The sequence below is a fragment of the Schistocerca nitens genome, chromosome 1 (assembly GCF_023898315.1).
Source record: "Schistocerca nitens isolate TAMUIC-IGC-003100 chromosome 1, iqSchNite1.1, whole genome shotgun sequence".
NCBI classification, from domain to species: Eukaryota; Metazoa; Arthropoda; class Insecta; order Orthoptera; family Acrididae; genus Schistocerca; species Schistocerca nitens.
In genome coordinates, this window is record NC_064614.1 from 1,099,259,995 (window position 1) to 1,099,283,110 (window position 23,116).

The following is a 23,116-nucleotide window of genomic DNA, read 5'->3' on the forward strand; positions in this document are numbered from 1 at the left end:
TTAAAGCAACTTTCATTCCGCTTATAGCCTACATTTTGATGTCGTTTTACTCGCAACGTTTGCCATTTATTAAGCTGCTTCTGTCTTCCCATACCATACATTTCCACTAACCCTCTCGCCATCTACCTTGCATGTCTTGACAGATACCTATATTCCTCGTCACATAAATCTCTAAGATTATGTTTACGGAAAATACCAGAGAGGTGTTTACAGCGCGGACTAGAACTGTGTTGGAAAATTGTTTTGTAAGTTGTTCAGAGAGATTTGATGATTAGCTTCGTATAACATGAACGTCAGCTCTAATAGCTAGTCAGCTGCTAATTCCGTTTCACGAAAGCTTACAAAAACATGGGCTTGTGCTGATGGGTATTAGTACCCCTCCAATCAATGAAGGAAATATATTTTAAAACCGAAATACTAACTTATTACTGTAACCCCTCTGATGACAAATCCACTTACCTGAACCACACCAAATAAATTTTTGTCTGGATGTAAAGTTAAAAATGTGGCAAATAGTTGTTGTTCAGCTACCACGGAGGCGAAAAGTAGTATGAATGCCTTTCTCGCTCCTATTCTTTATTCGGTAACCCACTTTGTCTCCTCAAGATTTGCGAAGTACATATTACAGCGTACCATTTATATATGTTATTAAAAACTGACTTTGATTCTCCTGTAGTAGTACACAAGGCAGGTACGCGGGATAACCTTACCTATCTACTTGCTGGAGCTGACAGTAAACAAATTTAAATACTCTGATGGAAAAAAAAATCACAACACCAAGAAGTCATTGTGCGGGATAAACGGAAGTTGGTATTCTTATTTCTACATCTGAATATGTCTCTTCAGATTTCGCGCCAGTTGCAAAAGATTGGCGCTGGTAGCGCCACTATAAGGGTGCAAATGTGGTTTGTTTTAAATACACGCTGTAACGGTGGTGAGTGTCCGTTACCTTTGAGACTGGACGTGGTGAGTTAGTATTGGTCAAATACGCCTTTAAGGGGACAAAGACGCCGTCGTCAACAACTCACTGAGATTGAATGACGTCATGTAATAGGGCTATGAGAAGCTGGATGTTCCTTCTGCGGTACTGAAGAAAGACTTCAGAAGGCACTGTCTTTGACTGCTAGCAGTGGTGGTCACGAGAATGTATCGTCGCAAGACTACTGGTCTCTGAAACGGCCACGTGGCACTACCGAGAGGGAAGACCATAACTGTATCATAACTGTATCTGCAGCAGCGGTTGGTACCACAGTGACACAACTAATTGTTAGAAAACGGTTACTTCAAGGACAGCTCCGAACCAAACGCCCTGTAGCGTGCATTCCACTGAGCCCCAAACCACCACCATTTGCACCTTCAGTGGTATCAAGCGAGAGATCATTGGGGAGCAGGATGGAGGTCTGTTGCGTTTTTTGATGAAAACTGGTTCTGTCTCGGTGCCAGTGACAGTCGTGTGCTGGTTGGCCAGGTGAAGACCTGCAACCAACTTGTCTGCGTATTAGATTCACTGGACGTACTCCTGGAGCTATGGTCTGGGGAGCGATTTCGTTTAACAGCAGGTACACGCACGTGGTTATCCCACGCACCCTGGCTGCAAATTTGTACTTCAGTCCGGTGTTGTGCTGCCATTCATGAACAGCATTCTGGGAGGTGTTTTCCAACAGGATAACGCTCGCCTATATACCGCTATTGTAAGCAAACATATTCTTCAGAGTGTCAATATTGCCTTGGCCTGTGCGATCACCAGATATGTCTCCAATCGTGCAAGTATTGGAGATCCACGGACGACAACTCTAGCGCCATCCACAAACAGCACTAACCGGCCCTGTTTTTGACCGACCAAGTGCAACAGGCATCGGACACCATCCCACAAACTGATATCCGGCACCTGCATAGCGCAATGCATGCACGTTTGCGTGCGTGCATTCAACATTCTGGATGTTACACCGGTTATTAATGTACCAGCATTTCACAAATGCAATGGCTTTTCTCGCGCTTACATTAACATGTGATCTTGCAGTGTTAATCACTTACAAAGATTAATCAAACAAATGCATGCTCCATATTTCATTACTCTACATTACTTACGTTTCAGTGTTGCGTAGAAGGTAAATGCTCATCTGTCATTAAGTCAACATTTGCTTGATAATACGTATTTTTTATTTTGCTTCTGAACAGAAAGTCATATGATATGATCAATACATATGGGACACCTTCTGCGCAGTATAGTATTGTAGATTCAGAAAATTGCCCAATGGAAAAAAATCATACGCTTTTAGTTCTTCTTCCCGAAACTAACCTCTGCATTCAGGCAAACGAGGAATCATGTTTTTGCCAATAAACTGCTTGCCAGTTTATGACTACCGAGATAACTGCAAAGTCATCTTACTTAACTAAGTTCCAGCTAACAGTCTCAACAATGACCTGACCCTCTTGACCACAAGAATGGACAAGTATTCTTCTTACTCATCATGTGGCCATCGGAATACCCTCACCTTTGTGTTTCTGTTTTCTTTGGGAGACTAGTACTCGTTCTTCAGGAAAAGACAGTTTTTGCTTTCCCTGTATGAATAATAGTAATGGTACTGTACTTATGTTTTTCAGCTGTTAGTAGAGAGTATATCCATAATTGCGCTTGTATGTCCTGTTGAAGCCAGTTATTTTATTGTGAAAACAACGTTACTGTGTCTAGAGATGGAAACATATTAGATGACAAACATCTCAGTAATTTCGTTCGTAAAACTTTGTTTGCCATCGCTGGCCAGTCTACGACGCACAAAACTCACGTATCTTATTATCGACATATATCAATGAATATAATCCAGAACGAGCAGCTGAGGATGAATCACACTTACCTCACGCCACGTCCATTGTATTCTTGTTGAAGAAACAGAGGCAGCAACTGATAAGTCTGTTTTGTAGCTACAGCTCTTCTGAAATCTACATACCAAATCTGGGGTCCGTACTTGCGTCATTGAAATACGCAGTAATCGATAACCAATGTTCAATCGCTGTTCTAGCCGGCCGGTGTGGCCGTGCGGTTCTAGGCGCTTGAGTCTGGAACCGCGTGACCGCTGCGGTCGCAGGTTCGAATCCTGCCTCAGGCATGGATGTGTGTGATGTCCTTAGGTTAGTTAGGTTTGATTAGTTCTAAGTTCTAGGGGACTGATGACCACAGATGTTAAGTCCCATAGTGCACAGAGCCATTTGAACCATTTATTTAATCGCTGTTCTCCGAATGTGTGCTCTTAAAGATAACTCATTCGTTAGAAATTTTCTCTCGAAGTAGAAATCAGTGAATGATAAGCACACTACGATTGTCATAGGTAGAACCTGTTCAAGTAAACTAAAATGAATACCAGTCAGCTCAGACAAAAAAGGTGGCTAGAGTTTGACGTCTGTACTCCACAAGCCATCTTATCGAATGGCAGAGGGTACTTCTGGTACCACTGTGGTTCTCTTCTCATTTCCTGTAAGATTCGCCGATCTATATCTACACCCATGCTCCGAAAGCCACCTGACGGTGTGTGGTGGAGGGTACCTTGAGTACCTCTATCGGTTCTCCCTTCTATTCCAGTCTCGTATTGTTCGTGGAAAGAAAGATTGTCGGTATGCCTCTGTGCGGGCTCTAATCTCTCTGATTTTATCCTCATGGTCTCTTCACGAGATATACGTAGGAGAAAGCAATATACTGCTTGACTCCTCGGTGAAGGTATGTTCTCGAAACTTCAACAAAAGCCCGTACAGAGCTACTGAGAGTCTCTCTTGCAGAGTCTTCCACCGGAGTTTATCTATCATCTCCGTAACGCTTTCACGATTACTAAATGATCCTGTAACGAAGGGTGCTGCTCTCCGTTGGGTCTTCTCTATCTATTCTATCAACCCTCTCTGGTGCGGATCCCACACCGGTGAGCAGTATTCTAGCAGTGGGCGAACAAGTGTACTGTAACCTACTTCTTTTGTTTTCGGACTGCATTTCCTTAGGATTTTTCCAATGAATCTCAGTCTAGTATCTGCCTTACAGACGATTAATTTTATATGGTCATTCTATTTTAAATCACTCCTAATGCCAACTCCAAGATAATTTATGGAATTAACTGCTTCCAGTTGCTGAGCTGCTGTACTGTAGCTAAATGATAAAGGATCTTTCTTTGTGTGTATTCGCAGCACATTAGACTAGTCTACATTGAGATTCAATTGCCATTCCTTGCACCATGCATCAATTCGTTGCAGATCCTCCTGCATTTGAGTACAATTTTTCACTGTTACAACCTCTCGATATACTACAGCATCATCCGCAAAAAGCCTCAGTGAACTTCCGATGTTAACCACAAGGTCATTTATATATATTGTGAATAGCAGCGGTCCTACGACACTCCCCTGCGGCACACCGGAAATCACTCTTACTTCTGAAGACTTTTCTCCATTGCGAATGACATGCTGCGTTCTGTTATGTAGTAACTCTTCAATCCAATCACACAATTGGTCTGATAGCCCATATGCTCTTACTTTGTTCATTAAACGACTGTGGCGAACGGTATAAAACGCCTTGCGGAAGTCAAGAAACACGGCATGTACCTGGGAACCCGTGTCTATGACCCTCTGAGACTCGTGGACGAATAGCGCGAGCTGGGTTTCACACGATCGACTTTTTCGAAACCCATGCTGATTCCTACAGAGTAGACTTCTAGTCTCCAGAAAAGTCATTATTCTCGAACATAATACGTGTTCTAAAATTCTACAACTGATCGACGTTAGAGATATAGGTCTATAGTTCTGCACATCTGTTCGACGTCCCTTCTTGAAAACGGGGATGATCTGTGCCCTTTTCCAATCTTTTGGAACGCTACGCTCCTCTAGAGACCTACGGTACACCGCTACAAGAAGGGGGCTTCGTAAGGAGATGAACTGTTGATGAATCTCCGTATGCCCTCCTTTTTTTTTTTTTTTTTTTTTTTTTTTTTGGAGTCATCAGCCTTCTGACTGCTTTGATGCTGCCCGCCACGAATTCCTCTTTTGTGCCAACCACTTCATCTCAGAGTACCACTTGCAACATACGTCCTCAATTATGTGCTGGATGTATTCCAATCTCTGCCTTTCTGTACAGTTTTTGCGCTCTGCCGTTCCGTCTAGTACTATGGAAGTTATTCCCTGATGTCTTAACAGATGTCCTATGATCCTGTCTGTTCTCCTTGTCACTGTTTTCTCGTACATATTCCTTTTCTCTCCGATTTTGCGCAGAACTATCTCATTCCTTATCTTACCGATCCACTTAATTTTCAACATTCGACGTCTCAAACGCTTCGATTCTCTACTGTTCCGGTTTCCTCACAGTCCATGTTTCACTACCATACAATGCTCTTACTTCTCCGACTTTCTGGACGTGGTCACTTCTGGGGACATATGTGAGAGGAAGGGCTATGTTGCCCAAATGTTCGAATACTTACTCTCGAAATTTTATTAGCAAACCTCTCCGTGATAAACAACGCCGGCCGCGGTGGCCGTGCGGTTCTAGGCACTTCAGTCCGGAACCGCGTGACTGCTACGGTCGCAGGTTCGAATCCTGCCTCGGGCATGGATGTGTGTGATGTCCTTAGGTTAGTTAGGTTTAAGTAGTTCTAAGTTCTAGGGGACTGATGACCTCAGATGTTGAGTCCCATAGTGCTCAGAGCCATTTGAACCATTTTGATAAACAACGGCGTTTTTTTAACGTCTGTCACGGAATTTTCTTGAGTATCTTCGTAAGTTCTCGCACCTACTAATAAACTAGTCGTTGGATCCTCTTTACTTGACAATTTAACCTAATCTCGTAGTGGTCCCAGGCTGATAAGCAATACCCAAGAATTGGTCGAATGAGTATTTTGTAAATCACTCCGTTCGTGGAAAATTACATTTCCTTAAGATTCTTTCACTAAACCTCAGCCTGGCATCTGCTCCTCCCGCAATTAATTTTATGCGGTAATTCCACTTCAGGTCACCCTGCAAGGGATTTTACTGTTGTTCTTGGTTCCAATGATTTTTTGCCGATAGCGTAGCCAACATTAATAGATCCCTTTTTTATTTTTTTTCTTTATTTAGTTACTGACATGTTTGGATGAACAGAAACTAATGACGATTCACACCCGTCCGAAATTAATTCGAAATAAATTCCTAGCTGTGATAGGTGTAGGTGTACAACCTGTCACAGCTGAAGCCAAGAGATTCGCATTTAACAAATTCATTTCGAATTAATTTCGGACGGCTGTCATCAGGACATGCAAGGAAATAGTATATGCCGAGGCTAGCACAAGACGATAACATCTTGGGTTTCGATGCCTTATACTGTCGTTCTTACTGGTGCTCGAATGCAGAATAAAGCTGCGAGCATTAAGTGACAAAGGTAGGGCACTATGGTTTTGGAATGTACGTAGTATGACACATGAAGTTTGGGTTCGTCCGGGAGGCGTGCACGGATAGCCGAAGCGCTTGTGCCGCGGTGGATGGCCTTCCTCCGGCCTTTATTTACATTGTCGTGCGTCTACTCCGAGGGGCTACGTCATGAGTGATGATCAATGAACGCGCGGAAAGCCCGATTACCATATCCCGTTCGGTATGACAGGAATGCCCGCTGTCGTTGATTCTGTACGCCATCGCCCTCGAACCACTGTTTCATGGACTGTGATGCCCGCTGATGGGAATTGCGTTGTGGTTCAAATGGCTCTGAGCACTATGGGACTTAACATCTCAGGTCATCAGTCCCCTATTGCGGGTGATTACCTATACCACATTTTTCCTTTTTTTTACAAGTCATGAAGGATACGCGTCAATATAATTTTGCACAACTGGTTCCTTGTGGCAAGGAAACAATAACAGCACATTGTACAATAATGAAAAATAGAAAAGAATAGACCACCCTCCCTGCGTAACAAACAAAAAGACAGCACACCCGTGGTTGTATGGGAGTGGCTACAAGTTGATCCCCTTGTACTGCAGACCAGATCTGGACACACAGTCTCGAAGAAAAATGCCGTATGTCAAAGTTACTGTTCCTGTATTGAGAATTAGACTGGCTATGGCTTACCTTCTCATGCCCAGCACACCGCAGCTGCCGGTAGGCTTCAAGGAAAAGCCCAAAAACTGGGTGGCATAGTATTGTCGACGGGGGAGAGGGGGGGGGGGAAATCTGAAGACGAGTAAAACGTTGATCTATGGCACGGTATTAGTCTTAAACGTCTCACCCGGGAATAAAAGAGACTATGGGGCCACTGCGTGTGGGTGGGCTGTGCGAAGAAGAAGGGCAAGCATTTTGATTATAAAGTGCTACTTTCCGCAGAAGATGCGCATTCCAGACCATGTGCATTTCGTATCAAGTAGATGTCATTGTCGTTTAATTGGAGAGGCAGCCATATTAGTGACATGGAGCCGATGCTGCGTCATGTTTTTCGTTGATCACCAGATACCAGTTTGGGCGTTCGCGTCGAGAATGGGGTGGTGTACTGTACGCCAGACCACAGGCCTAGGTTGACATCGTTCCATCGCATTTCGAGTATACCCTGTCATCATCAGGCTGTAAACAATAAACGCAGTAGGGGTCCTGGTGCACGGGAGATCGCCGTGGACGCAGTCAACGAAAAAAGTCTTGATGTAGGAAAGCAATGAGGATACTTGCGCCACTGCAATGGGTGTAGTCGGGAGGAGGTCCCCAGCTCTTCGGTCGGGGTACCCGATAAACTCTGCCGACATCGGCTCCACGACTTTATCATCGTACTGACGTACACTGACACCCTCGTACTTGCGCGTTGACGAGCCCTAAACTGCCGGCGCATGTATGTAGAGTGTTTGTATCCTGTTGAACTTATAGCATCAGACCAGTGCTCACGAAGTACTCATAGACCTTCGTCAACTTGTGCGCCGTCGTCTTCGACATCGGTGAATCATTTCAGTTTCAGAAGTAGACTGCCTCGGACGCTCGTGCATATCCCTTGAAGAAGTGTGAGAACAATTACCAAACATTTAACAGTATCTTGTAATCGAAATGGGGTCACACTCCCTTCCAGGACACCTCTGCCTATTACCGTTGCTCCAGGCTTCCTTAAATTCACACGGCTGCCCGCAGCAGTTTCGTATCTGGCAATCCATTCCAGCATCCCTTGCACTGCGTTAACCTATCGAGCCAGATCGTCTGCGTACAATCGGCAGCTGAAGGTATGATCTCACAACGCAATTGAGTCGGCCGCGGTGGCCGAGCGGTTGTAGGCGCTTCAGTCCGGAACCGCGCTACTGCTACGGTCGCAGGTTCAAATCCTGCCTCGGGCATGGATGTGTGTGATGTCCTTAGGTTAGTTAGGTTTAAGTAGTTCTAAGTTCTAGGGGACTGATGACCTCAGATGTTAAGTCCCATAGTGCTCAGAGCCATTTGTTTGGGATCCCCACCACGTCGGATTAAAGGAAGGTATCGAAGCAATTGAGAGGCGTGTTACTAAATTTGTTACCGGCAGCTTCGATCAACACGCGAGTATTAGAGAGATGTTAAGTGAAATGAAATGGGAATCCCTGTAGGGAAGACGATGTGCTGCTCTCGAGAATCACTATTGAGAAAGTTTAGAGAACCGGCATTTCAAGTTGACTGCAGAATGATTCTGCTGCCGCAAGCGCGTATTTCACGTAAGGACCGTGAAGATAAGATTAGATAAATTAGGGCTCCATTTGCGAGTGAAACACGAAAGGAATTGACTAGCAGTGGTTCAAGGTACCCTCCGACCTGCACCATAAGGTGGTTTGCGGAGTATGGATGTAGATGTAATGCAAGTAGGGGCAACAGAAGCAGTGCTCTGGTTTGCCAGTGGCTTTGGCAGAGTGCCTGATGTGACCAGCGCCAAGCTGTTTTTAGTGCTCAAAACCGAGCGAGATGTAGGATCGCACGTAGCCAATCAAACGCTCCCTGAGTCCACTTTGCGTCTACTTCGAACCAAGTACTCGAAGGCTGAGCGCGATCAGTTAAACCAGTGATATACAGGTCCTCTAAAAAAGGAATATACAGAGTCGGGCTCGTTTATTCTTCATTCAGATGACATACACAGTAACCTATGGTTTGCACTGAAAGACATCCTTCATAAATCAGTTACCCATAAACTGTAATTATGTCTGTGTAGTCCTCGTCTTCGTCATCAAAGCGCTCGTGCTGTTGAGTCGATGGTTCAAATGGCTCTGAGCACTATGGACTTTTCATCTGAGGTCATCAGTCCCCTAGACTTAGAACTACTTAAACCTAACTAATCTAAGGACATCACACACATTCATGGCCAAGGCAGGATTCGAACCTGCGACTGTAGCAGCAGCGCGGTTCCGGACTGAAGCGCCTAGAACCTCTCGGCCATATCGGCCAGCTGCTGTTGAGTCGGATATTATACATGTTGCATATGAGCACACTGGGATTTTTGGAACATTTCAGGTCGTTAGTTCATTACGTACTAGGCGCGCCACATATATCTTCCGTTTCTCGCTCTGGAGTTGGAGAAATAGGATTCTTTGACTCGTCCAGTCGTTGTGATGAGTGCCATATACATTTGCCACCCTTGACACGTTGTCGCAGAAAGCATTCTGTGGTTATCGAATCAAGTGACAGCGGTGGTCAGAGTAATCTCGGCGTATCACCATTCCTGATCCAGCATTCAGGCGTTCACAAAAATTCTACGAGATATCTGTTGGGGAAGGAGTGATAACAGTTTTGAAGTTCAAAATAAAGGAGTTGTGATAGTTTCGGTGTAAGCCATTACGTTAACATGACTATGCATAAAACCAGCTACTGTTTCATTAAAAAGTGACGCTTCATGAGGACAAGTTCAGTGAAAGTCCTATTTTGGAATCCGCTGCAATAATGTGTATGTCAGTTGAGTCTGGTGTCGCCTGAGTTGTCCAAGATTTCTTACGCTGCTTACTGGGTGAACCCAAGCTCAACAGACAAAATTTCAGAGGTTGTTCCGGGGTATTTTCTAAGTATTTCGGCGTAAGTGGTTCTTTACAAAGTAGTGAAGTAAATACGATTTATTCGCTCTGTTGCTGCCTTTCGCTTTGTTTCTGCGAAAACACCCTCACAACAGTGAAAAAGCCTGCAACATGCAACCACCCAAATGGAACAACACTAAAACACAGCGTAATTCGGCAGTCCTAAGAAGAAGCTGTGATATGGTTACGCTCAGTGCGGGAAAAGTTCAGTATAGTGTTGTTGTGACGCTCTACCATTACATTTAGTGAACACATACACCCTTCTTTTCAGCCTTTACATCGCTGACATGCCTGCAACCAGATCGCGCAAATTTGGTTATGCTGACGACTGGGCTCTAGCAACAGCCAACAGAAATATAGAAACTGCCGAAGATATCCTTACGAGTGACCTAGGGATTCTCAGCGAGTACTTTAGAAAATGGAGGCTACAACCTAGTGCTACAAAGACGGAAGTATCTGCCTTCCATTTGAACAACAAAATGGCCAACAGAGAACTACAAGTCTATCTAGACGGGAAATTACTAAATCACAACAAACACCCAAAGTACCTTGGGGTTACCCTAGATAGGACACTAACATTCAAGGAACACCTGACGAAAACTGCAGCGAAACTTAAAACACGCAACAACATATTGCACAAGCTCTGTGGCACCACTTGGGGCTCCACAGCATCTACCTTAAGAACATCCGCAATTGGCTTGGTGTATCCAGTGGCAGAATACTGTGCCCCAGTGTGGCTCAACAGCAAACACACACACATGGTAGATAGCCAACTTAATGCAACAATGCGTATTATATCAGGCACAATCAGGCCAACTCCTACAGTGTGGCTGCCCGTTCTCAGTAACATAGCCCCTCCTAACCTTCGCCGTGAACACGCTCTGGTTAGAGAATTTCAAAAAATCATGACTAACCCTCAATTAAAAATCCATGAAGATACTCACGACATCCAAGGAAACCGACTCCGGTCTAGGCATCCTCCACTAAAGACCGCACAGGCTCTGCACCAAAGCAACTTTAAAATAAATAACCAATGGAAAGAGGAATGGGAGAGCAGAACAGCAGTAAACTGCCACAGTAAGCCGTGCGTCTTTAGGAAACCAAAAGGATTTGATTGCCCTCGCAAAGTTTGGTCAACTCTTCATCGCATCAGAACCAACTGTGGGAGATGCGCCGACTCCTTACACAGATGGGGTAAACTTCCTTCGGCCGCTTGCGACTGTGGCGCTGAGAGACAGACGGTCAAACACATCGTGCAGGAATGCCCACTAAGGGCATACGAGGGTGACCCACAGGATTTCCTAATGGCGACCCATGAGGCAATCGACTATTTATTAGCTAAGCTGGACGTCTGCTTGTGATTGCTCTTCTGTGAGTGTAAATTTACAATTGGCGGTGTTCTTATATACAGACTGTTATTTATTGCTCTGTTTATACACATGTGATTTTTCTTAAATCGTGTTGTTTCTGTAATTTTTACTGTGATATTATGAGCCATACGCTAAATAAATACACGAGGATCTTATCGGCCAAGTCTGCTTCACTAAAGTTATCTGCGTATCACTGTTAACGGTAACACTGCCGCAAAACCAAACCCAAGACGAGTAAAGTTGGCACTACCGTTGCCAACCGAGTTCATACCGTTGACGTCTGCACTGTTCTGTATTTACAAAAAACGGAAATATATTTACAAAAATGAGAAATCAATAAATCAGGCGAAAGTCAATCACACTGTAACGAGTCAGCGATGACCACGTATCTCCTACAACAAAATGAGCAGAAGATATCTCTGAACAAAAGCCAATAATTCGTCGGTGGAGTGTAGGCTGTATATTTGCATGAGTGGTGCTCAGTTTCAGTGCCGTTATGTTTACCGTTTTTGGCTCTGTCATTTGTCCTGAAGTATTTTAATAAGGGTTATCTCTGCCTTCTTCTTTCTCATGTCTTCAGAAGCTCGGAATGTTAATCTCGAGCCGGCTGGTGTGGCCGTGCGGTTCTAGGCACTTCAGTCTGGAACCACGTGACTGCTACGGTCGCAGGTTCCAATCCTGCCTCGGGCATGGATGTGTGTGATGTCCTTAGGTTAGTTAGGTTTAAGTTGTTCTAAGTTCTAGGTGACTGATGACCACAGATGTTAAGTCCCATAGTGCTCAGACACATTTGAACCATTTGTTAATCTCGATTTAGCAATGTGGTGGTAGAGGATAGGTAGCTGCACTTCCCTGGTGGAAAACATTGCGCTTGTTAGCCGATTTTAAGCATATTTTTCACATCTCAAATGCGTATATAAGAATCGGTATGATGATAGAACCCTTGCTGAATCTTTGTGTCTAAACCTACCTGACAAACATAAGGTGAACTAAGCGAAAATGAGCGTAAGGAGAGCAATGAGAGAAGCGTTCAATAATTTCGAAATAAAAACGTTGTCAGCCGGCCTGAGTAAAAACCCTAAGAGATTTTGGTCGTACGTAAAATCAGTTGTTGTTGTTGTTGTGGTCTTCAGTCTTGAGACTGGTTTGATGCAGCTCTCCATGCCACTCTATCCCGTGCAAGCTTCTTCATCTCCCAGTACCTACTTACGGAACTAAATCACCAGTAAAATCAGTAAGTGGGTCAAAATCATCTATTCATTCTCCCAGCGACCACACCGCCACCGAAACGGAAGACAACAGAGAGAAGGCCGAAATACTGAATTCGGTCTTCCGAAGTTGTTTCACCGCGGAAAATCGACAACACTGTCCCTCCTATCAATCGTCGTGCGAACGTCGAAATGGCAGATATTGAGATAACCGATCGCGGAAATGAAAAGCAGTTACAATCGCTTAGTTGTGGAAAGGCTTCAGGACCAGATGAGATACCTATAAAAGTGTATAAAGATTATAAGAAAGGACTAGCTCCCCTTCTAGCAGTAGTCTATCGAAGATCGCTTGAGCAACGACAGGTATCTAACGACTGGAAAAAAGCGCAGGTCATTCCCGTTTTTAAGAAAGGCCGTAACACAGATCCACTCAATTATAGAGATATATCATTGACGTAAATCTGTTTTAGAATTATGCAAAATGTTTCATGCTCAAGAGTTATGACGTTCTTGGAAAATGAACAGCTCCTCTATAAAAATCAGAATGGCTTCCACAAGCAGAGATCCTGCGAAACTCAGCTCGCTCTGTTCCTCCATAAGATCCACAGAGCGGTGGACAACGGCGCTCAGACTGACGCCGTGTTCCTTGATCTCAGTAAAGCATTTGACACCATCCCGCATTTCCGTTTAATGAAAAGACTACGAGCTTACGGATTATCGGAGCAGACCTGCGATTGAACTAAAGACTACCTTGCAGATAGAACTCAACACGTTGCTCTTACGGAACTAAATCACCAGATGTAAAGGTAATGTCCGGATTATCACAGGGATATGCTGTTCACAGTATATATAAATGATATAGTAGAAAGCGTCTGATGCTCTTTAAGGCTATTCGCAGATGATGCAATTGTTTACACCAAACTAAATGTCGTATCGCGACATTGCTGTTCGCGTTGGTCGAGATCCAATGACTGTTAGCAGAATATGGAATCAGTGGGTTCAGGAGCGTAATACGGAACGCCGTGCTGGATCCCAACGGCCTCGTATCACTAGCAGTCGAGATGACAGGCATCTTATCGGCATGGCTGTAACGGATCGTGCAGCCACGTCTCGATCCCTGAATCAACAGATGGGGACGTTTGCAAGACAACAACCATCTGCACCAACAGTTCGACGACGTTTGCGGCAGCATGGACTATCAGCTTGGAGACCACGGCTGCGGTTACCCTTGACGCTTCATCACCCTGCGATGGTGTACTCAACGACGAACCTGGGTGCAAGAATGGCAAAACGTCATTTTTTCGGATGAGTCCAGGTTCTGTTTACAGCATCATGATGGTCGAATCCGTGTTTGGCGACATCGCGGTGAACGCACATTGGAAGCGTGTATTCGTCATCGCCATACTGGCGTATCACTCGGCGTGATGGTATGGGGTGCATTGGTTACACGTCTCGGTCACCTCTTGTTCGCATTGACGGCACATTTAACAGTGGACGTTACATTTCAGATGTGTTATGACCCGTGGCTCTACCCTTCATTCGATCCCTGCGAAACCCTACATTTCAGCAGGGTAATGCACAAGAGCATGTTGCAGGTCCTGTACGGGCCTTTCTGGATACAGAAAATGTTCGACTGCTGCCCTGGCCAGCACATTCTCCAGATCTCTCACCAATTGAAAACGTCTGTTCAATGGTGGCCGAGCAACTGGTTCGTCACAATACGCCAGTCACTACTCTTGATGAACTGTGGTATCGTGTTGAAGCTGCATGGGCAGCTGTACCTGTACACGCCATCCAAGCTCTGTTTGACTCAATGCCCAGGCATATCAAGGCCGTTATTATGGCCAGAGGTGGCTGTTCTGGGTACTTGTTTCTCAGGATCTATGCACCCCAATTGCGTGAAAATGTAATCACATGTCAGTTCTAGTATAATACATTTGTCCAATGAATACCCGTTTATCATCTGCGTTTCTTCTTGGTGTAGCAATTTTAATGTCCAGTAGTGTAGTTTCCAGCTGCAACGCGGCCACAATTTTCTCTTTGTCAAAATCTCTTATATACATGCCAATAATGAAAATTTGCAATGTGATCTCGTTGGAACAACATCTGATCTATGAACAGCACGTTGCACTAAAATTAGGAATGGCCCTTTGTTCAATAAGCCATTTGCAGAAGAGTACCCATGCAGGAAATCAGTTGCTGATAGTGCCCGCACCCACTGTAAATGATATGGATGCAGCTGGTCCTTGAGTAACACTTGCCAGACGGACAAGAGGTCCATATTCAATGTTGCAACTACATGTCTTATACTGACACTGGGGTCGTCGTCAACTGCATGAAGAATTGTCACCTCCCATTGCAGTGTCATCATCGTTCGAGGCCTCCGCGTTAGCGAGTGTCAGGCTTAAACGGCCCATGCTCCCTAAGGCGACGTTCCATGGCTTCAGACGTTTCCTGTCGGGGCCCCTTCGTCCTGGAAAACTCGCCTGGTAGAAACGTTGAGCTCGAGCGCCATTCCCGCCAGCTAATCCATACATCAAATGGGCATCCGCCATCTTCTACGTTTAGGTACACTGCCATTGCACGAGCCATTCCTGAATTCGAATCAAGAACAAATGCCAAGATGAGAAACATAGAAATAGATATCCTCGTGGTCGCAAAGGAGCTTAAATCACTTAATAAAAGCAAGGCTTCTGGTCCAGATTGTGTACCAGTCAGGTTCCTCTCAGAGTATGCTTATACAATAGCTCCATATTTAGCAGTTATACACAACCTCTCGCTCACAGAAAGATCCGTACCTAAAGACTTGAAAATTGCTCAAGTCACACCAGTACCCAAAAAGGAAGTTGAAGTAATCTGCTGAGTTACAGGCCTGTATCACTAACGTCGATTTGCGGTAGGGTTTTGGAACATATACTTTATTCTAACATTATGAATTACCCCCAAGAAAACGATTTACTGACACATAGTCAGTACGGTTTCAGAAAATATCTTTCTTGTGAAACACCACTAGCTCTTTATACTCATGAAGTAGTGAGTGCAATCGACAGGGGATGTCAAATTGACTCCATATTTTTAGATTTTCAGAAGGCTTTCGACACCGTTCCTCACAAGTGTCTTCTAACCAAACTGTATTCCTATGGAATATTGCCTCAGTTGTGTGACTGGATTCGTGATTTCCTCTCAGAAAGGTCACAGGTCGTAGTAATAGACGGAAAGTCATCGAGTAAAACAGAAGTAATATCTGGCGTTCCCTAAGGAAGTGTTATAGGCCCTTTATTATTCCTGATCTATATAAACGACATAGGAGACAATCTGAGTAGCCGTCTTAGATTGTTTGCAGATGATGCTATCATTTACCGCCTCGTAAAGTCATCAGATGATCAAACGACTTGCAAAATGATTTACATAAGATATCTGTATGGTGCGAAAAGTGGCAATTGACCCTGAATAAGGAAAAGTGTGAAGTTATTCACATGAGTACTAAAAGAAATCCGCTAAATTTCGATTACGCGATAAGTCACACAAATCTGAAAGCTGTAAATTCAACTAAATGCTTAGGGATTACAATTACAAATAACCTAAATTGGAAGTATCACATTGACAACGTTCTTTGGGAGAGCAAACGAGAGACTACGATTCACTGACAGAACACTTAGAAGGTGCAACAGGTCTACTAAAGAGACTGCTTACGCCACGCTTGTCCGCCATATTCTTTAGTATTGCTGGGCGTTGTGGGATCCGCATCAGGTGGGACTGACAGATGACATTGAAAAATTTCAAAGAAGGGCAGCTCGCTTTGTATAATCGCGAAATCGGGGAGATAGTGCCACAGACATGATACATAAATTGGAGTGGAAATCATTACAACAAAGGCATTTTTCGACAGGATCTTCTCATGAAATTTCAATCACGTTTTCTCCTACGATTGCGAAAGCATTCCGTTGGCACCCACCTAAATAGGAAGAAGTGATCCTCACGATAAAATAAGAGAAATCAGCGCCCACAAAATTTAAGTGCTCGTTTTTCCCGCGTGCCGTTCGAGACACCTTGAAGGTGATTCATTGAACCCTCTGCCAAGCACTTTATTGTGAACTGCAGAGTAATCACGTAGATTTAGATGTAGATTACATGGCAGAAGGAACATGTAAAAGAAAACACTGGCGGTGCACAATGTAACCAGAGTGCATTCTCCCCATGATTCTGTCGTTCTGTTCTTATGTGTTTCCCACTAAAATGAGTTGGAGAAAATGAGTTGTAACTTGGAAACAAAGCGTTTCCAGTCCCATGTTCATGTAACACAATTTCTTCGTCAACGTGTGAGGAATGTGTCCTGGAATTTATACAGCACAGTTTTGTTACAATGTGCATGTGTTTATATTATCTTGCTTTAAGCGGAGTAAGTTGCAATTATACGCATATTCGAAAATGTTTCTTCAGCAAGATTCGGCTGTTTTACGTTTCTTTCACGACCATTCGTGGCTGTTAACAATTTACTAATATTTGGAATGCAAAAACATAATAATTATTTCGTTAATTAAGTTGTTAAATAATTAAAAACAAATATTAATCTGACGCTTGGCTTTCTCGCCGCTAGGGGCGCTAGTATCGTTCCCACTGTCAGAAGATAACTACTGTGACACGGCCGTAAGAGAAAGTCTAAACACTCGATGTCTAACGTATACGGCCTATGTCTAAAATTTAATAAAACACTAGCCTGTCACAAAATCTCAAACACCGGATAATTTTACAATCCAAGACATTACTCCCGACAGCATTAAAACACTAGGTTTGTCAAATGGTTCAAATGGCTCTGAGCAATATGGGACTTAACATCAGTGGTCATCAGTCCCTTAGAACTTAGAACTACTTAAACCTAACTAACCTAAGGACACCACACACATCCATGCCCGAGGCAGGATTCGAACCTACGACCGTAGCTGTCACGCGGTTCCAGACTGAAGCGCCTAGAACCGCACGGCCACACCGGCCGGCTAGGTTTGTCCGGGCTAATCGTGAACATATGGTAAACCTAACAAGTATCCACTTAGACACTGAGCACAACAACCAGCGGTTTAATCCTCCAGTTGCAACTTATATTGTAGGTTAATTAATATAAATCATACAGGTTGATTTTGTACTAGCTGGTTGTCCGGGCTAATCGTGAACATATGGTAAACCTAACAAGTATCCACTTAGACACTGAGCACAACAACCAGCGGTTTAATCCTCCAGTTGCAACTTATATTGTAGGTTAATTAATATAAATCATACAGGTTGATTTTGTACTAGCTGTACTCTGTCATGGACAAACTAATCGAAAAGGTAGAGAATCTACGAGGTGATTGAAAAGATTGCCAACAAATTGAAGGAACTGGTAGATGAGTCGAAATGCGACAACTTTTTGTTAAAGACTCACAGCAAATAATCACGAGCCAGCGAAGGCTCTGCAATATCAGTGACATTAAGGACACTCAAAGCACAATCGGACTAAGTTCAGCGAAGTTAATGCATTGTTCGCTCAACAGTTTTTTGCATTATAGAAGATGTTCAAAATGGCGACCATCACTTTCACTCTTCGGAGAAGATTGTAACATACCGTACCAAGTAACCACATATCGGACGAAACTCATCAAGACGCTGCAAGTATCCTGGAGTGAACTAGCCTTATGTACACGAGATTTTTGATGTGCCCCATCGAAAAATATCAAAACGGTCAGGTCAGGGGAGCGAGGTGGCCATGCAACTGGACCTCAGCTTCCGATCCAACGCCTGCGATATGTGGCATTAGGACGTCGCGTATTTGCATAGAAAAGTGCGCCATCCACTTCTACTTGAACGAGATGACGTGCACAGAAACAGTACATAATATTTGCTGAACATATGGCGTGTATGCATTGATTGTCCTCGTTGTTAGTGACATTCCATAGCTTTCCCTGGCTCAGGGCTACTTCCGAAACCATAGAGCTTTTGTTCCAAAGTTGTTGTATTTCGACACATCCTTCAGCTCCTTCAGTCTATGCGCAAACTTTTGAATCACCCTGTATACTCGCGAGCAACTACCTAGAGTAGGAGCGGAAAGAAAGGAAAATTACCACACATTGAGCGTAGTATGGTATAAATCAAAAATATTCCAAAGAGAACGTTACCGCAGAAACGAGATAAAATTGGAAGTTGTTTAGGGAAGGACCAGTGTGGTTTTAGGAGAGTCGGGGGACATTAGAAAAGCGATGTTAACAATGCGTATAGGAAAAACAAGGAAACAGACATTGTATTTCTAGAAATGTAGAAGAGTTTTGATAATGTGGAATGCAATAAAATGTTTTCCATTTTGAGGCAGCAAGGTACCAAGTTCAGGCATAAAAGGGCTATCCACACCTTTAATGTGAAGCATGCTGACGAAATGTTACAAGAGACCAAAATACTAAGAGGTGTAAGGCAGCTTCGCTCATTGTCACCACTGATGTCTAATTTGGAATATTCAAATGCCTCTAAGCACTATGGGACTTAACATCTGAGGTCATCAGTCCTCTGGACTTAGAACTACTTAAACCTAACTAACCTAATGACATCACACACACCCATGCCCGAGGCAGGATTCGAACCTGAGACCATAGCAGCAGCGCGGTTCCGGACTGAAGCGCGTAGAACCGCTCGGCCACAGCGGCCGGCTCTAATTTGTAAATTTGAGACGCACTGAGGGAAGTAAAGGGCTATCTCGGTTTGATAGCTGTTTGCTACGGACAGAAAATAAGAATGATGTCGGTCGCTGATAATGCGGCAGTACTAGCCAAACGTTTGCAGGATTATGTGGCAGCTATTCGCATTAATATGCACATAAACGTTAGAAAACTTTGCTAGGTATGAGCATAGTAGACGGATGTGCTGAAAGGAAGGATGAAACGAAGATTAGTACATCGTAAAAAAAAAAAAAAATTAGCATCACCCCGGTTCCCAAAACTCCTGCAGATAGACATTGACTGTGGATATTTTATCACAGACACAGTCCCTTTGACTGTTCAAAGATGTCACTAAACCCGCCCAAGGATGCAAAGATCCGTGCATGTGCAGAGGCTATTAGACGGAGTTGGCCCGACAGGCGCTCAGTTAAAGTCTTTCCACCAGGAAGGAGGTACACGGCTCGTGATGTTTGTTGTTCAACCACGCCCAGTCGGTCAATACCGCGCTTCGATCGCGTCCGCATTGTTACTTTGTGCCAGGAAAGCCTCTCAACAAGGGAAGTGTCCAGGCGTCTCTGACTGAACCAAAGCGATTTTGTTCGGACATGGAGAAGATACAGAGAGGCAGGAACTGTCGATGACATGCTCAGGCCGCCCGAGGGCTACTACTGCAATGGATGACCGCTACCTACGGATTACGGCTCGGCGGAACCCTGACAACAACGCCACCATGTTGAATAATGCTTTTCGTGCAGCCACAGGACGTCGTATTACGACTCAAACTGTGCGCAATAGGCTGCATGATATGCAATTCACTCCAGACGTCCATGGCGAAGTCCGTCTTTGCAGCGCGGTACAGATGGGCCCAACATGCCTAATGGACCGCTCAGGATTGCCATCACATTCTCTTCACCGAGGAGTGTCGCCTATGCCTTCAAGCAGAAAATCGTCGGAGACGTGTTTGACGGGAACCCGGTCAGGCTGAAAGCCTTAGACACACTGTCCAGCGAGTGCAGCAAGGAGGAAGTTCCCTGCTGTTTTGGTGTGGCATTATTTGTGGCCGACGTAAGCCGCTGGTGGTCATGGAAGGCGCCGTAACGGCTGTACGATACGTGAATGCCATCTTCCGACCGGTGGTGCAACCATATCGGCAGCATATTGGCGAGGCATTCGTCTTCATGGACGACGATTCGCGCCCCCATCGTGCACATCTTGTGAATGACTTTCTTCAGGATAACGACATCACTCGAATAGACTGACCAGCAAGTACTCGAGACATGAACCCTATCGAACATGCCTGGGATAGATTGAAAAGAGCTGTTTATTGACGACGTTATGAACAAAACATTCTGAGGGATCTACGCTGAATAGCCGTGGAGGAGTGGAACAATCTGGACCAACAGTGCCTTGATGAACTTGTGGATAGTATGCCACGACGAATACAGGCTTGCATCAATGCAAGAAGGCGTGCTACTGGGTATCAGAGGTACCGGCGTGTACAGCAATCTGGACCACCACCTCTGAAGGTCTTGCTGTATGGTGGTTCAACATGCAATGTGTGGTTTTCATTAGCAATGAAAAGGGCGGAATGTTGATTCCTATTCCAATTTTCTGTACAAGTTCTGGAACTCACGGAACCGAGGTGATGCAAAACACTTTTTGATGCGTGTACATAAGGTTTCGTTGACATCGAGGTCATTAGAGACGGGGCACACGCCTGGAGTGGTGCAAGGATGGGGAAGGAAACTGGCCGTGTCCTATTCAAAGGAACCATCCCGGCATTTGCAATAAGCGAGTCATGGAAATAACGGATAACCAAAGATTGGATGGCTGGATGCGGATCCGAACCGTCATTCACCCGAATGGTAACCACTGCGCCACCCCATTCGGTGATGATGTACTGGATGGCTACATACTGAACGAGGGCAAAAGATCTCTGAAGAGCTGAACGAATTTGCTGTTGCGAAAGTAGAGTACATGCAGAAGGAAGATGCAAGAAATACGTAGTAGGAGGTACAGCAGCAGGGAGAAATGTTTTTTTATATTAAAAAATCAGTTTTCTTAGTGGCTAGTTTACTGGTTGAGACCCACTACGAATTATGTTCTGGTGGAGACTCTTCATCTCATAGCTGCACTTAAAACTTACGTCCTCAGTTATTTGCTGCATGTACTGCCACGAAGTTTTCAGCCTCTGCGCTCAACCAGTACCAGTTCTGAGAATTTTACTCACCAGTTTTTAAACGTGTGAAATATTTATCAAGACATGTTTCGAGACTACGTTATCTCATTATCAAGTGCTTAAAATTTCTATGTCATTAGGCGCCGTCTTGGGATTACGTTACCTCATTCACCATCACAAGTCGTGATAAATATTCAACACATTTGACAGCTGGTGCGTAAAATTCTCAGTACTGATTCATGACACAGTAGCACAATGGCTGCACGGGAGATACCCCTTCAGTAACGTGGAAGTTATTCTCTGAAGTCCTAACACATGTGTTATCATCCTGATCTTTCTTCTTGTCAGTGTTTTCCATATGTTCTTTTCCTCATTCCTTACCTCAGCAGTCCACATAATTTTCAACATGCTTCTATAGCTCCACATTTCAATCGCCTCAGTTCTCTTCATTTCCTGTTTTCCAATTGTACCATACAATGATGTGCTCCAAAACAGAAAAATAGGCAAATGTCTTCTACGGATTAAGGCAGATATTTGAAACTAATAGATTCCTCTTGGCCAGTGATGCCCTCTTGGTCTATCCAATATGCTTCTTTATATCCTCCTCACTTCCTCACTATCACATGATATTTTGTTTCCAAGGAAGGAGAATTCATTAAGTTCGTCTCCTTCGTGGTCACCAGTCCCGATGTTAACTTTATCGCTAATCTCATTTCTGCTACTTGTTATTGCTATCATCTTTCTTCGATTAACTGTCAATCCATATTCTGTTCTCATTAGACTGTTCATCTCATTCAACAGATCCTGTAATTCTTCTTCTCTTTCACTTACTAAAACAATTTTACCATCGAATTTTATCATTGAGATCCTTTCAATCTCAATTTCAATCCCACTCTTGAATCTTTCCTTTATTTCCGACATTATGTGTCCGTCGTACAGACTGAATAGTAGGGCGAAAGATTGCATCCCTGACTTACTCTCTTTTTTAATGCGAACACTTTCTTCTTGGCCATCCATTTTTATTGCTGCCTCTTGGTTCTTGAAGATATTGTAAAATGCCCGTCTTTCCCTATTGCTTACTCCTATTTTCCTCAGAATTTCGGCCGCTTTTTCTTTTTGTATCAAGATCTGACTGCATATTTGTGCAAATTTTTTAGAATAATGGCGAAACAGCAACACGAGATGGTATTTAAGAGTTTGCCTCCAAGAACCTTCAATTGCGAGTTTTCCAAACACAGATATCCACAGTATAAAAGAAGCCTCTGCTTGTTGTCGGCTTTTCCTAAACTCTGTAGCCCCGTCGTAGCTTCTTCTGATTTATTCCATTCTTGGTATGCGGAAAAGGAAGTCATGGTCATCTGAATCACCAATAGCTGATATTTCTGAATATAACGCTTACCTGAACCTTCAACGCGTGATTTGAGCGGATATAGGGAGAGTATATCAGCAAATATATGAGTTTCGAAGTAGGGTAGCTACGATAATGATAGTCAAAATTTTTATTGTTCCTCGTATGATTTGTAAGGTTTAAAAATTGTTTTGCTTCACACAAACAACAAGGCGAAGCACCCTACTGGTCTACCCTCTGTGCCCTCCATTTTGTAGATCTGAAGTTAATCTAAACCGCTCATTACAAGAAAAAAATATACTTGATCTAAACTGTGTTTGCTTCAGGTAACATGATCACTAAAACCA